Raw genomic sequence first — 17088 nt, 5'->3', positions numbered from 1 at the left:
AACCAAATCTTAAGTTGTCCCCAGGCTCAAGCACAGGAAGTATATAGAGACATGAGATGCTTCACTTTCTTTTTGCTTTTTTAACTCTTTGAACTTAGATCAACTTCTCTTCTGAACCAGGTGACTCCCAAAGCCTGGATTGCCAACACATCAACCAAAGCCCATGGGCAGATCCCAGCCTGGAGAGAAGGGGAGGGTACCAGAAGATCCAGACGCACCACTCAGCCTCTCCAGCTTGTGTCTGGAGTGATCATCTGAGATTGATTGTGTTTCAGGAGAAACAAATTAGAAGACCCAGCGGCCTTCCCCCGCCCCCCCCCCCATTTAGTTTTGAATACACTCACAAGAAGGGGGTGGGAAGAAGCCCGATCTGCACTAGGAAGGGTTTTCCTTGCAGCCAGAGAGAAAGCACCCCAACCATTCACAGAACAATAAACACAGCACAAAACAAGAACAGCCAGAGGCTCCTGAAAATGCTCAGAGTGTTACCTCGCAATCCACCTCTTGATTAAGGCAGAGGTTTGGGATGCTTCAAAGGGCACAAAGTTTTATTGAGAAGGCCACTACCTCTGGGCTCCGTGCCGAAGGGCAGCAGCCCCAGTGCCTGGTCCCACAGGGTCATCTCTGTAGGCTCCTATTCAGCGCTGTTTAACACCCCACAGGCAAGAGAAGTAAATGGGTCGCCTCTCCCCAGACCTTGATTTGAAACCTACAATTATTTATTTACACACAGCAGCATTCACACATCCCTCCCCAGCAGCCTCCCAAACACCAGGCTCAGTAGCCCCGCACAGCCAGCCTGAGCCTACAGACACGGGCTGAAATACAGCCCATTTAAAAAAAAAAAAAAGAAGAAAAAGAAAGAAAAAAAAGCAATAAACTACAAGGGAGATGATGATGTTTCGAGGCAGGCATGGAGCACGTCTCTCCTACTGCTCACTATGCCAGTGTTTCAATTGAGCCACAACTGAAAAGCCAATTTAATAAATACCTCTCATTTGGACAGGCAGGACAGCACCAGGCACCAAGAAATGTTGGAGCTCAGCAGAAAGATAATGCCCTGATCATGGGGTGGGTATAATAGAGGGATTATTTTACAATTACAGCAACAATGAAAAAGCAATTTATACAGTAACACACTGATGTACTGGCAAGTGCCTGTCCAAAGGGATTAAATAAAAGTCTGACACAAACTATAGACAGAAGAATGTCTTTAGCAAAAGGTTTATGAACTTCCCTAGACAGCCGTACTCCTGTGCAATGTCCCCTAAAGACAGTGTTCTGCATTTACATCCGTTTTAGATAACAGAGGCACAACGCGCAAACAAGAAATAAAGAACACTTAGAGAATTCTTATTTATTTAAAGAAAAGCAAAAGCATCCATGAAAAGGATAGGTCACTTTCCATTGCTTCAGCAGGCAGCCTGCAGCAGCCCCCAAAGGATCTGTATTTCTTGGGTTAAAAATGGTTGAGAAACTCTAGGGGAGACACTGGGAGTTCTTGGGAAGTGGCTCTGGCAGAGGATCTGGGAAGCCTAAAGCAGGGAGTCCTAAGGAGCAACCACGAGAGAGGACAAGGAGCCAGGAATGCCCCACGGATGGAGAGAACAGTCCACCACGTCCCGTGTGTTGCTGAAGCAACAGCCCCAGGATCCTCTGGAAGAGATCTGCTTAACAGAACCAACTTGCCAGAATAACCCACAGGTGGCTCAGGCACCCTTCCAGAGCTGGGAAACCCAGCTGGGAGGGGAAAAAATGCATTTCAGAAGAGAAATTTGCGTAGTTCAAAGGGAGGGCAGATGAACATTTATACAAACCACAGAGCTTTTAGCTCTGGTTGATTTATTAAATGGGTCGTCCTCTTTTTACTATCACTTCAGGCAACAGCTGAATTATTCAACGAGCTCCAGTTGACTATGTTGTTTCTAAAACACTCGGGCCACCTCCAGGGGAGGAAGGCAGAAGGCGAGAAGGAATAAAAACATTCCAGTTGACTATGTTGTTTCTAAAACACTCAGGCCACCTCCGGGGGAGGAAGGCAGAAGGAATAAAAACACAACTTGCCAGAATAACCCACAGGTGGCTCAGGCACCCTTCCAGAGCTGGGAAACCCAGCTGGGAGGGGAAAAAATGCATTTCAGAAGAGAAATTTGCGTAGTTCAAAGGGAGGGCAGATGAACATTTATACAAACCACAGAGCTTTTAGCTCTGGTTGATTTATTAAATGGGTCGTCCTCTTTTTACTATCACTTCAGGCAACAGTTGAATTATTCAACGAGCTCCAGTTGACTATGTTGTTTCTAAAACACTCGGGCCACCTCCAGGGGAGGAAGGCAGAAGGCGAGAAGGAATAAAAACATGTTTAAAAGTTAAAGAATTTAACAGAAATGGGTCCTATCCATTTATGAGAAGTCTCAGAAGCAGGGAGTAAGTATTTCTGTAAGCTTCCACTACGAAAGGCTACCTCCCAACTACAGCCAGGGGCTGGTTTTTTTTTTTTGTTGTGGGAGTAAGTATTTCTGTAAGCTTCCACTACAAAAGGCTACCTCCCAACTACAGCCAGGGGTTGGGTTTTGGGGTTTTTTTTTTTTTTGCTTCCTTATAAAAACCATGGGCTTATGGAAACGATGCGACAAAAGAACGCTGAGTTTTCTAAATAGCTGATAATCTTGAACTAGAAAGCTTCCCGGTTTCCTTTTGAAGTCATTCAGTCTTTCTGGGAATCATGACTTTACATCTTTAGTCTTAAACTAAATATCCGAGTTCTTTAAAGTCTGTAAACAACTATAGTGCCAGGGAAAGGTATCTAGAAGTCAATGAAGGAAGTAAGCATTTCTCAAGAACACACAGAAATGATAAAAGCCAGCAAAACTAAGAGTCAGAGACAATTAACAGGGGCCCAGGCTTGGACCCCATAACCTGCCAGCCCCACCAGTGCCAGCGACTGGTTGTGGAATTACCTCTCTTTCCCTCGGATTAGATGGGAAGTAATAGTTAACACTCACTGGATTTATCTCCCATGAAGAATTCTCATTTCTTTCCATTTTTGTCTTGAACCAAAACCCTCTGTCCCAACCATTGCATTGTTCTGGAAACCCAATTTGCTCATTCCTGCTACATCCTACATGCTTTTAATAACAAAACAGGCAAGATCCTTTTCCAGAAAGCTTTTCATTATTTCTTCCGGTGTTTTGATCTTATTAAAGGTCCTTCCTAGCTCTTTCTTGGTAGCCATTTATCTTTTGTACAGATGACGTCTGTCCATTCCGGCAAATCCCAGCTTTCTCATTACTGCAGAAATAGCGTCAATGCAGGAATTTTAAAAATGTGGGTTTAGTTTGTGCGTGCTCATTGGGATAACCATTAATGCAGTGCAAGAATTACTCACCACAACGATTTCAAAAGGATACTTTAATAGCCTCTATGTAAAAAAAGTCCAAGTTTCTGAATCACCTATGTAAAACAATCAAATCTGCCTTTTTTTTTTCTTTTTTAAACTAACAACATAGTCTTTTTGTTGTATTCCAGTAAAGCTGCCTCATTGTAACCAGGCATGTTGCACAATGCCAGTTTTCAGGCTCCAGTGTCATTGGGAAATTCTCACTCCAGTAACTCCCATTCAGTGCCAGCCAAGAGCATTAGGATACGTATTAAGCCGACGTGCCATTACCCAGAGCACAGCGCCCGAACCAATCCATCTCCAACAATCAATGAGGTTTATTATACAGACCCAAAACTCAACACTGAGGACACATCTTTGAAGTAATCTAGAATACTGTCACTGGGAGAAAGTTATTCACTAAAGCCACCTTTTCCACTTAAATTATTTTTGCCTTTTTTTTTAATTAAGCAAGCAAAAATTATGAGAGAAATGATGCAATAGACAGAACAAAAAAAAAGGCTTGTATAAAGTACATAATGCCTTCTGTTTGCAACAGGCTGAGAGCATTCAGTAAGCATTTCTTTCCCCTCCCCTCCCTCTGTTTTTAGGGGAGACCCTTCCAGTAACAAATCAACTTTTGAAGAGATTTGTGGGTGAGCAATGACTCCCTTCTTGGTGCAGCCTCTCTCAGGCACCACCGAGCAGGAAAATCGATGGGACGTGGAGCAGATGTGACAGTGAGCAGTTCAGGCACCAAACACTCTCTAAACTTGCACATATTTTTTTAATCTTGCCTTTTTGGTACACAGAGAAGACCAACACAAACTTCAGATGTGCCATTCAGTGAGCTTAATGCATCTTTGAAAGATTTATATGGTTTCTGTTCAAGCTCTCCTTTCCCAGCCTTTCCAAAACCTCACTCCATCACAGGGACCCCAGAGAGCCCCAAAGACCTTGCATTGGCCCAACCAAGCAGCACCAGCCCATCACCCTCCTCCATGCGGGGCTGTAACGGGCTTTTAGTGACAAAGAACGCAGGGACAACAATCTGTTCAAGTCTCACAAAAGCATCACACATTTATCTACAACTTCTCTCATGTATTTTTTTCACTATCCCACAGAAGCAGAGCAGACACCCTACGTGTGTGCAGAAGCTCCTGACATCTGGACTTTGCAGGCGATGTTTACTACACGTGTTCCACTTGCTGTGGCTCTTGCCACCCGGTGACAGCCAGGGATGAGCATCTGGACACACCACTGCTGCTGGCAACGCTGCTCCGGGTCCTGTCCCCAGCCCTGCAGCCTCACACACCTCCTGGCACCTCGCCTGCTGGCATCTATGCACACAGGGCAGGAACTATCTACCTGCCAAAACGTTCAGAGACATTTAACCTGCCCAAACCATCAACTTGCCTCACTAGAAGGGAGGGGATGGACATTAATCATTATAAAGAAAGAACAAGGAACTCCTACAGCTCCTCCTGCTCTCTGCTCAGCTGAAGAGATTCCAGCAGAAGCAAACACCTCAAGCTCTCAGAGATACCACGAAGGGGGAGGGACCAGGGGGCACTAGGATCTCCTGGTCTAGATCCCTGAATGGAGCAAGATGTCACAGGATGTCCAAATACACCTTTTTGCTTTGTGTTGCTATGGTATGTTATCTAAGAACTACAGGATGTGACCCAGGACTCAAATCAGCAGACTCAGCACTTTATCATCTCAGGTTTTGCACACAGAAGTCTTAAAAATCACATCATTCACTGGGAAAGAGAGCACAGTTTTTGGTTAATTTGTCCCAAACTCCAAAGTAACTTTTTCCTGATGTTCTCTTCTCCACACCACTTAAAGCATCTCTCTACTCTTTCTATATACATTCAGGTATGGTCTGAAAGTTACATTTCCCCAGCACCAGAAGCACTGAGGGTTTTTCCCAGGATAACCCCAAAGTTACATCCCCTTATTTCCTCGCTGCAGAGCACAGTGCCCAGGAGCTGGAAGGCACTTGCCTTTAGCTCAGTAGGAAAGTGTTGACAATGCCCCCAGAATTCACTCCTAGGGTGGAATAGCAAAAGGATCTTTTAACGGTATCTCTAGCCTTGATCAGAAAAGCAACAACGTCCCTAAAACCTGCCCATCCTCTCTCCCCCCGCTCTCCAGGGCTGGGGGGGCCATCCCTGCAGACCTCTCCCTCCTGGCATCCCACTAACGGGATTGCTTTAAGAAGCCCAAGTGTGCAAACACACACTCCACAATCTCTTTTAAAAAAGCTCTTTAAAATCCAGCTCTTCATCAATCATCATTATGAACCCTCTGCACTCTCTGCCCACGTGACCTGACTGATTTGGAGAGCAGCTTTCGGAGGTTCCCATCCTGCAAATCAACCCCCTTTCATCCCACAGTCCCAACTGCGGGTTAAGAGGCACCTTCTCCCGTATGTTCTTTATATCTGCAGTATATTCTTAATACCATAACAGATACCTGCTCTCTGTCACATTTCCGTGCTTGTTTAACCTTTACATCGCTGCTTTCTAGAATTAACCCCAGGTAATTCCTACCAGGCTGTCTCCATGGCAGTGACACGCCGCCCCACATCATTCTGTGTTGACATTCCCAGCCGCTGCCCAGGAAAACAGGTCCCGGATCAGATTGTGAATCGGCAGCCCCAGGACTGATGTGCTGCTGCTCACCGCATCGATCCTCCTGCTGCCAGACACCACAGCATCCCTGACACACTGCTCACCAGCTCCACTCATCACATCCCAATTAAACCCCTCTAACGAGGGAAGACTGAATCCCGGAGTGACACCGTTACAACCAGACGGCTGAAGATTCAACTCAGCACCAGCAAAACCAACTTGCTCCAGTATCAACACCCTCCTCTTCACCATCCCTCTCTCATCTTGGTGGCAACTCCTTGGCCACCAAAGGGGAAAACCCCCAAGAAAGCAGAGAGCCCAGATCGGGTCTGAGCCTCCAGCCTGGTGCGACGGAGTCCTTACGTACCCACATGGCTGACCTCCCCTTCTGGAAAACTATAGAAAAAGCTGACTTTTTCAAAGGCCCATGACAACACGCCAGGCAGCCAGTAGCTCCCAAACTCTCCTGCCAGCAGCCAGCGAGCTTTCTGCTCTTACACGAGGCCAGTGAGTTCAAGGAAGAAATATATGGCTGTTTGTGTTGCATTGTCTTGTCCCTCCAAAATAAGGAGTACCAGGCTACAGAGGTTTAGCTTCTCTACATCTTATAGTACTTCAATAGATAGCTAAATATAGTAAAAGGGTGATTATTTAGCACATCTTTAAAGCAACAATTTCCCTCCCAATTAATTTCCAGTTCCTCAGATTAATTACCTACTCAAATTTTCTTGATGCACACACTGCAAGAAGCTGAATGCATTTCCTGTAAATTAAATTGCCTTCAGAGATAATGATGCTCCTAAAAGGACTTTGACTAAGCAAAAATCAAAGCCCCACTGCACTCAACCTGCCGGGATGGGTACGAGGCAGAGACCAACGTCCCCGGACAATGAAACTCCGGAGCTCAAACCTGCTTTTCTCTGCAGAGAGATGAAGAAGTTCCCTCTCCATGGGATCAGAAGTCCTGGAGAGCAGCTGCGGCTCCACACTAGTGCCCTGGGGGCAGGAAGAAGAAAGCACATCGACCTTTCTCCACCCAGAGCCAGGAGAAGACTCATTCCAACAGCCCCTTATTTTCACTCGGCATTTCTTTATTCTCCTACTCTGCAGCCTGACCCTAGAAGGGGCAGTGCTCCCAACTCCCCGGAACAAAGCAGGGAAGCTGTACAAACCCTACCTGCCAAATGCCCTTCGCTAACAACAGTAGTTGTGTTAAAATCCTGACTGGAATAGAAACCATCATAGTTACTGGGAGGCGAGTCCCAGAGCCGCCCCTCCACCCCTGCACAGAGCAGAGCACGGGTGGGAAAAACCAAATAAAAGTTTCTTATTACTCAAAGCTCTGTCATTCGAGCACAACAAAAGGGAACTCTGAGAACAAAGCGTGTCTGAAATCAAATATCTGCTAAAAGCTTACACGTTTCAAGCCTGTCTAGGTTACTAACGAGGTGTAAGTGGAAACGCAGAAGCAGACAACAGAGGGAAGCAGGTTAGTGCACTCTGGGCTCAGCTTATCAAATATTTAAGCAGAGCTTGTGACCATTGCTAATACGCACTTGGACTGAACAATAGGCTGCATATAAACAACTTTTTTTTCCCCAGACCTTCAGCGTGGGCTCAGCTTATCAAATATTTAAGCAGAGCTTGTGACCATTGCTAATACGCACTTGGACTGAACAATAGGCTGCATAAACAACTTTTTTTTCCCAGACCGTTAGCATATGGGTATCGGTGGGGGAGGGAGGAGAGACAGAAAGTTAATTTAATAAACAACATCCACCCAGAGACACATTCCAGATTTTTGTGGTGTAGCCCCTGTAAAGTGTATCTGTAATACTGTGTTTACAAACAGCCACAGGTACACACTCAGATTCTGAAACCTTTAAGTTTTTGAGGAAACATACACGAGAGGAACGATTCTGCCAAGAACAAAGCTCTGGTGCTCACCCCAGCCCACAGGGTCAGCTGGACAAACCAAACACGGCCCTGCTTTAATAAATGATGAATCCCCCACCCCAGCCGAGGCAGGCAGGCAGCTGTACCAGAGCATAAACACACTAAATCACAGGATTTTTACAGGTTTTTTTTCATGTGACGGACCAGCATTCATGGAAAGGTGTGATGCAGACTATAGGCTCCAGCTACAAGCTTGTGAAACTGATGTCAGGGAAGGGACAGGCATTTCACACCCCGACCCCTATGTTGCTGGGTTTATAAATAACTGCATTTGAATTAAACCCAGAAAAAGAATGAAAAACTGGTGTTACACTACAAATTTTGTCTTGAGGTTTTTCTCCCCCTCTCCCAATAAAGTTGGAACATTAATGTTATTTTCACAACCATGAATAAGAGAATGACTTTTCAGTTAGTGAGGGTGCCCAGGGTACCCCCATCACTCCCACGACAGCATCCTTCTACCTGCTCAACAGGCACCCGTGGGGCAGGGAGGGGAGAAAAAACTGGAGCTGGGTCAAGTCATTAAGCTGAAATCCCAGGAGGTGACCAACACCTTACTTAGGGAAAGATTCATTCAAGTTTCATAAAGCTATTGAGTGAGTAAGGTAGGCAGAAAGGATGTGGGTACCAGAAGGGGAATTACTGCTGACCTGGATTTCAAACCCAGGAGTCACCCGCAGAGACAGCGACGCAGACACCCCTGTGCTGGGAGGAGCCGAGGAGAAGGCTGCATTCTGGGACGTGTCAATTAAAATTAAGAATGAAATAACTCTGTGCAACGGTGCTGAATGGCATTTTCTCCGGAGACACCACAAGTTCAAATTGAGATTTCAGCTGTGCAATCAGATTCCCATTCTTAACTCTTTCATTTCCGTGTAGTTGAGTTGATGGGCTCCCCACAGCCACCCCTTCCCCTCCAACCCCCCTGTACCCCCCCCAGGGAGGTTTCAGAGCCCTGTACCCGGACAGTGACAGAACCATCACCACAATTAGCGAGATGGCAGAAAGGAAGAGCATCTCTAAAGTCCCACAAGCACTACGACGGTGACAGAACCATCACCACAATTAGCGAGATGGCAGAAAGGAAGACCAGCTCTTAAATTCCCACAAGCACTACCAGGACTGAATCTGGAATTTCAGAGACCAGTAACACAACTGAGAAGTGCATCAAACAATGCACTTCAGTCTGTTGTTCCAACTACTCAAACTCTGCAACGACTTTTGAGATGTTTGTTAGTGCATCAAACAATGCACTTCAGCCTGTTGTTCCAACAACTCAAACTCTGCAACAGCTTTTGAGATGTTTGTCCTCCACAGTCACCAGGGCCAATATTTAGCTTATTTTGCCCCGGGCAGAAGTCACCCTCCCTCACCTCACCCACCTTTAAAAAGCATTTATCCATACTTTACACCCAGGAGAAAGCTAATTCTGCCTGTCCCTTTAAAAGAAAACTGTGGATTTTTTTAGAAGAATAAAACAAAACACTTAAGGGAATTTTAAATACAGGAAGGAGGGATAAGAACCCAACGGCCTTCATAAATATTTCTGTGATTCCAGTTGCCAAAACAGTATCCACATTGGGTATCTTGGGCCAAGTTTCTTTGAACACCAGAAAATTCAAAGAGAACAACGCCTGGAACACCCCCCCCGTGGCAGTGGATTTGTACAGTCGGACCCAGCACGGCGGCTGTTCCTCCCCATCCCAATGACCCTGACAGAGGGAGATGTCACCCCCCACTCTTTTTCTGGGAAGTCTCTGGAATCCAGCTGAGCCCGGGATGGTGTCACACAACATTCACTACGCCTCTTCCCACAGGCGGGAAGGGAGAAAATTACATTTCATTTGAGTATTGAGAAGTTTGCACTGGCCCTGCTAAGTTGAGATTTTAAAATACCAGCTTTGTGGAAGAGAGCAAGAAAAAGAAATTGATCCCATGTAACTGAGACATGATTTTGACTAGAGTCTCAAAAAACAAGCAGCAGAAAAAGTTCCTGGATGAACAGTGTGCCACACGGGATGTACAGCAACGTGCAGGCCAACGGTTGGGTTCCCATTGACGCATCCAAATCAGCTGCCAGGTTTCCAAAACTGTTCAGCAGATTGACACAGAACAATAATCAAATCTCTAATCCTATTGGGAGCTGGTGTGTACCTGCTCAAAAAGTTAGAAACCCAGTCCCTCATTTTGGTTGCCCATCTAGCAGCAGTCTTCTATTTGAAGATTTGGCCCTTGAGGAAATGTACGAAATGAGACATTTCTAATTCCAACATTAAAAAGGGTGAGAACATTTTCAACAATGGAACTGACCAACATTCTCACTCTCGCTTCACAGTCTCGTGGAATTGAAGGAAAATACCTATTTTTGTATGTTGAAATACACAAGCTGCAAATACAAAGGTCTGTCTGTCGCTGTCACACAAACAAGGAATTAGCACTTCTTTGCACCTCCTCGTGCTGCTGCAGCCGGAGAGCGGGGTGTAGTGTCACCTCCTGTTTGCTGCAGATTCACTCAACGCTACCCGAGGAAGCCTTTTTTTGCCATCTCCTACATCCAAAATGATTGATGGCTGCTGGTTTTGATGTAATTACAAATGGCTCTTCCCTCCAGAAATAACCTGCTAAAAAGAATATTGTACCTTAGAAGCGAAGTATTACCCTCAGCAATTGCCAAGGGTGAGCACCAAGGCATAGCCCTGGTAGGACCGTGCCACGAGCTGGTGTCACAGCTGTCACTGACAGATGAAAAGCTGAATAGGAAAGAGAAGGAATGGGATGCGATACAATCACATCATAAAATACAAGATAAATCTGTCACTGACAGATGAAAAGCTGAATAGGAGAGAGAAGGAATGGGATGCGATACGATCACATCATAAAATACAAGATAAATGTGTCGCCGTGACCAAGATGCATTCTAACCTCAGGTAATAAAACAACATGTCACGGTAGAAAGAGAAAGAACGCCCCAGATGAGATGAAACTGCTAAGGACAAATGTGAAATGTTCCTCGTCTAGCATACATTTACATACATTTATTCACATTTACATATGCTAATGTGAGAAATACCATTTTTAAAAACTCTTGTAAACATACCAGAGTCCATTCCTGTTGGGCAAAGAGGAGAATGAAGAACCACAAAGCACAATAAGGTTATTAAAAAGCAGGGGATGTGGGGGAGGAGACAGGAGCTGGGGCATCAGGCTCCAGTCTCGCACTGCTGGGACACCACTGTCCTGCAGGGGTGGACTGATGCCCAAAGTAGTAGGCAAGAAAGCTTCCATATATTTTATTAAATATCTGTTAACTTGCCTGCCAGCACTAGAAGGGAAGGAGGGGCTTTCCACATAACTGATTCAGTGAAATTTTCCCCCTCCTTGCAAACCAGGCACAGGGTTCATCTCCAACAGCACCGAGACCATACAAAGTGCTTTTGAAGGTTCCAAAGCACATGTGAACCAGGGCATTATGGGGCCTTGAATCCTTCAGTTTTGGGCATGTGTAAGTATTTCCATTGTGACCTTCTCACCTTGCTGGTGCACCAGAATCTCAGGCTAATCAGGAACAGGGTCATCAAGTGCTTTCACCTGCCCCATCCTTACCCAAACGAGCAACACATGAAAACACCCAGAGGGAACAAAGTCATCTCAGCAACAAAGTCCAAGCACCTCTTCTGTGAGCACTCAAGAGTCACACCACTTTCACATGACACGAAGACCACTTCTCCTCAAATACAGAGATATGACCGTATTTATAAGGTCTAGTAGCCAAAAAAGGGAAAAGTAGCTAGACTGTAAAGAATTTCATTTGCAGCACAGCAGCTAATTTCAAAATATTACCAACTCAACCCAAACAACCAAGGCATGGTAATGCACGAGCCAAGCAGCATTTGGGGAAAGCAATGAAATCAGAGTTTTTGAAGTTACCAGCCCAGAAATAACCATCCCCTTTCCAATAAAGGCAACTCTTTACCATTAGATACCCTTAAAAAACAAACAAACAAAACAAACAGCTGGAGAGTGTCAGCAACCCAGGAGTCCAAGGGGCCATCTCACTGCCAGAAGCTGTGAAAGTGGCGAGAGTTCGGTTTTACAATAAGCAACATCAACACGTACTTTATAAACAAAAGCTACAAAGTCATTCTTTACTTTCACAGCATCTGGCATTTAAGTCAAAATCTTTTACAGCCCAGGAAAATAGCATTTATAACTGCTGCCTCATTAGAGCATCATAAAGAATGATCTATAAAGAGTCTCACTCTAAAGCTCGTGGAACCCGTGTCTGGGATCCATCGGAGACTTGCAATGGCAGAGGGATCACCAGGACAGCCCAGCTGGGAAACACTGGTCTCCCAAAACACATTACTGGTTTTGCAGAGGAGCCGATAACCGATGTAATTGAGGGCAGGAACATAAAGCATCTGCTGGATTAAGTTTAAATGCTAATACATTCCTCCTAATTTAATGTATATGAACAATAGGAGAACTATTCTGGTCACCACTGGTGCCATTAGGAAGAAGGTCTAAGAAGGACAAAGCACCAGGAGAAGTCAGGGAGGTGACTGGGAGCGAGGGCTGTGTTTGGGAGAAGGTCAGGGTGGGTTGAGGCACCACCAGGGCCCCTGCTCTGCAGAGCTTATGCCAAAGGGAGACAGCTGTGCCACAGAAGAGCTTCTGGCAAAAAGAATGATGGCCTGGTTTAGCAGTGATTTACAAGGATCCAGGAAGAGGTAGACAGAGAAATCCAGCCACCTGCATAATCTGTTTTACAAATAAGTCATTTCGTCCATTCAAAACAAGTGACTTGGTTTGCATCACCACAAGGCAGGACCGTAGCAAGGACAATAGAGTCATGTACTGGTTTCCTTATCAAGCCTTTCTCCACAGCTACTTGGAATTCAACATACTTTCAATAGCCTGTGTTAAACTCCACCTCATGCAGATCTGGAAAGCTCTCATCCCTGCACAACGGCTGGATTATGCCTTTGTTAGATCTCAGACCCACCCAGGTGATGCCCTCCCGCTGCCGTGCCCGGGGCCAAAGGGGCCTTTATTCCCCTCACACTGAATCCGCCTGGGAATCATCTCAGGAATCATCTCAGGAACAGGGAGGGATGAAACAGCTTCACATGCAAAACTTGCTGAAATAATTTGAAAGCGTTTACAAGTCAAACAGCAGAATAATCCTGATCACACACAGCAACCATTTGCATCTCAGGGCTCTACCATCCATAAACAAATTGATCTGCATATCTTTAATCAGCTCCTTAACCAATTACCAGTTTGTAAGTTGAAGAGTCTTCTGAACCTTCTGGATGATTCAGATCAGTGTTACACTACTCACAGCTCCGGAGTAATGCTACTGAAATTAAACCATCTTCTCATCTCCTCCATATATCTATTTTTATACACACACACACACGAAAACACATTCTCTACAGTATAAAAATAAGCCCTCACATCCTGGTTTCATTTCAGGCTTTCAGGAATAGCTCTTTCTCTGAACATTACAATAGTCTGGCTGTGAAAGTTTTACTAAAAATAAAAGTTCAGAGCCGTGCCAAGCAATTTAGCTTACGGAGGCAGAAATTCCCAAGCTCAAAAATTCTCCAGGTTTACTCAGAACAGCTTTCACTTTATTTTTCTGAATGTGTTGTGATGCTGAGGGGAGACGTGTGGGCTCAGCCAGGAGGGAGAACTCGGGCTCTTCAATTTCCTGCTGCCAGCAGGTGTGGGCTTGACTCGGAGAGGCTGAGAAACCTCAGAAAGTACTGAATTTCCACATTACTGCAGCACACGGGGAGCACCGAGCCCTGGAATCACCACCCCTCAGCAAGGCAGAAGAGCCCCTGCCTGCCCGGCTGCAGATACAAACAGTTACGATTCCTCAGCCAAAGTGAGATTTTTAGCCCCTGGAGCTGATGGTCACAGACAAAGCCCAAAGCCTGGCTGCAGCCTAAGGAGAGCCACCACACACAAAGGACACTGTGAAATTTAAAACTATCAAAGTCTGAGTTTCGGTTTTACTTCTATCCCAGAACTGGAAATACAAATCCTGAGACTGGAGAGAGTGTATCAGGGACCACATTCACTCTTAAACCTCTCCTCTTGCCATTTATTCCATGGCTGGGACACAGGGAGGAATCTCCAGGTCCCCCTCTTCCTTAAAAGGAAAAACAAACCTCAAGAAAACCTAACAAAATCCCACATTCCATTCCTCACTAGAAACAAAACCTTTGAACATAAACATCACCTCTGTTATCCCAACCTTACGGCTTTATCCCTCCCTGGTTCAGCTTCTTTATCTTCCACAATGAGCATTTCTACATTATGAAAGAACGTTCTGCATTATGAAGACATACATTAAAAAAAAAAAAACAAAACCAAACCCAAACCACAACCAAGCTTCTATTTTTAGTAAGTGCAGTGTAACTTGAGCAAAAAAAAGCATCCAGCGTGAATTCTCCGCAGACCCCAGCTCCTTAGGGACAGGAGGCAGAGCAGCGCGGCTGATATGGGGGCCCTGGCCACTGGCAAAGGGTTCCTTTGGGGAGCAGGGGGTCAGCCCCACAGACTGCGGCACCTCTTCACCCCACAGCAGCACAGCACCCTAGAGCTGGGCCAGCCCCACACACATGGGGCAGCCCGGGGTAGGTGAGAATCCAGGTGTGCAGCCACACAGAGATACATGCCAGAAGTTAAGCCCCTTCTTGTTGTTTTCCAGCACGGCTTGCCCAGCTCTTTGGAAAGTGATGATGCTTTTGCCTGCCGGATCTCCATCACCTTTTCTTCCACAAGATTTCCATGATGAGCACAGAGTGCCCTCAGGTACCTCCCTGATGCATTGACCACCTTCCCACCCTGCCAGGTCTGAGACCTCACACTCCTCCCCACCAGTAGAGTCCTCCAGCAAAAGGGTGCAGGGACAAAGCGCTGAGGAAGGATGGCTCCATGAGCTCGGTGCCGGGATCAGGGATGTTGGAAGAGTATTTTCTGAAGCAGGAATAACACAGAGCTGAAGAGCTTTTGGCAAAAGTTGCTTTAAATGACTCCTTTCCCCTTCTCAACTTCATGGCCCTCAGGCAAGGCAGCACTTTGGGTTTCAGATCAAAGCTCTATGTCACACAGTGACTGCACGTATTAACAGTTCCAGACTTCAAGATCCTTCTGAATTTCACAAACCCTACACCTGCAGCAGGTTGGGCTGCAGACACCCAGCACAGACCCCGCAGCTTCATCCCCCCTGGGCAGGGAGGGGAAGGGCCGAGGGGGAACACCAAGAAGGTGCCACCTGCCCTGTGCTCCTGGCCACAGGAACAGGTCTCAGCACTTGTCCCTTCTCGCCCCCCTCCCATTTTTGTCCATACTGACTGCATAGACTCACCATTCACCTCCAAGTTGTTTACCCATTTGGCTTAGTTTTACTTCATTGTGATCATTAAAGCTTAAAGATTACTTACTAAAGCCCCTGTACCTGCACAGTAAGTTTCTCTGACAACTCACAGTTTAAAAGTACTGCCTTTCATTAAGAACAGCATCCTCACATGCTGCTGTGGTATCAGCCTGATCACTTATACTGCAAAAAGACCTCAGAATCCATCAAGAACCCCTCCTCCACCAGAAGAGATGAAATAACACAGCTCTGCCTGATCCTCAGCTATGACAGGCAGCATGGAAATTAAAACCAAGAGATTTTTTTTTGTTGTTTTGATATGGAAGAAGAATTTATAAGTTAACTGAAATGCATGACCTGAAGTGATTAACTGTAATCTTCCACTCTCACTCGAGCTCTTCTTCCCATCAGGATAGAAAACCCAGAAGAGGAGAACTCAGGCCAAGAGACATTAAATGCACCTTTTTTTACAGTTAGCATTCTGCTCCTTACCTCTGGGGTTTTATTCCCTCACATATTGAAAAAACCCCAAAACAAAGTCCCAAAGAGCTGCTTCAGGGACCCATCTATCCGAAAGTCAACAATCCATGATGTGGGATGACAGGAACAAGAACTCGGGGTCGGGCAGCAGGAGCAGGACCACAGGCACCAGTAACATCCCTCCCTCCCCAGGGAGCACACAGCCAGTGAGACGGGAAGGAGCACCCAAACCACAGTGGGGTTCAATGTGTGTCCCCCAAACCAGAGCAGGGTTGGGTCCTGTGTCATCCCCCCAAAACCAGAGCAAGGTTGGGTCCCCCCAGCAGGGACTGCCCACGGACAAAGGACAGTCCGTGTGGGCCCAGCCAAAAGGGACACTGTCCCCCCCGGAGCCACCATCCCGTGTGCACCCAGAAACCCTTCAGGCTCCTGTTACCGGGAGGGACAAGTTGAACACAGCGTGACTGAACCCAAGGGAAGCCCCTCAACAATAACAGGGCACTGACCTTACACTAGTCACAGGTGCATTATCAGTGATGTGTTATTGTTGCATTTTCTTACCCTGAAACACTCCGATTTAAACTAAACAGGCAGAGAAGGCAAAGGAGGGTTGAAGACACCACCTCCCCCCGGTCTGAGGAGCAGCTCTACCGTCACCCCCCCAGCCCCAGGGCTTCCCGAGGCAGAGGAGGGAGGGGAGCAAGGTGAGCACCTCCACCTCCACCTCCTGAGCCTACGTGAGCCCCGGTTGTTGAGACCCAGCCTGCAACGGCTTCACTCCGCAGCGCCCAATGACACTCCAAGGTAAAGAATAACATTTGAAATCTTTTTGCACAGAGTCCAGGATAATTATCAAGACGGCGGCCGAGAGGGCTTTTTGTTTAAAGACGACGCTTGAACCCGAAGTTATTTCCCCGGTACGTTCAGCACCGAAATCCAAGGGAAGGCGATGGAACGGCGCTGGGAAAAGCAAACAGCGAACAAAAGCCCGAGAGCGAATCCTGCTTTCCCGAGAGCCCGTTTCCAGCCGCTGTTACCGGGGTCCCGGGGTGTCCGGAGCGGGAAGGGGCCGGGGAAGGAGCCGCCGGCAGGTCGGGGCGTCGCACCGGGAGCCAGCCCGGGGACCCCCCGCACCCCCGCCCGGGGGACCCCCCGCACCCCCGCTCCGGGGACGGGCAGCTCCGCTGTCGCTCCTAATTCTCCGCTAAGAAATGAAGGCGCCGGTGAGGAGCCCCCGAGAG

At 46.7% G+C, this 17088-nt stretch overlaps 1 protein-coding gene across 4 annotated transcripts in view; it reads right to left on the bottom strand.

Moving 5' to 3' along the window:
- ARVCF (armadillo repeat gene deleted in velocardiofacial syndrome) overlaps positions 1-17088 on the bottom strand; it is a 249277-nt gene that overhangs the window by 113348 nt on the left and 118841 nt on the right. The window contains exon 1 of one of the 4 annotated variants that reach the window (XM_014943995.1): positions 6929-6947. The exons of the other annotated variants lie outside the window; for them this stretch is intronic. The gene's annotated coding sequence lies outside the window, so the exon portion shown is untranslated. Of the gene's footprint in view, positions 1-6928; positions 6948-17088 lie in introns of those variants that run through there. 4 annotated transcript variants of the gene reach the window in all.

The sequence above is a fragment of the Calidris pugnax genome, unplaced genomic scaffold, assembly GCF_001431845.1.
Source record: "Calidris pugnax isolate Ruff unplaced genomic scaffold, ASM143184v1 scaffold138, whole genome shotgun sequence".
NCBI lineage: Eukaryota > Metazoa > Chordata > Aves > Charadriiformes > Scolopacidae > Calidris > Calidris pugnax.
Note: the sequence above shows the minus strand (reverse complement) of the source record. Positions and strands in the feature narration are given on the sequence as shown.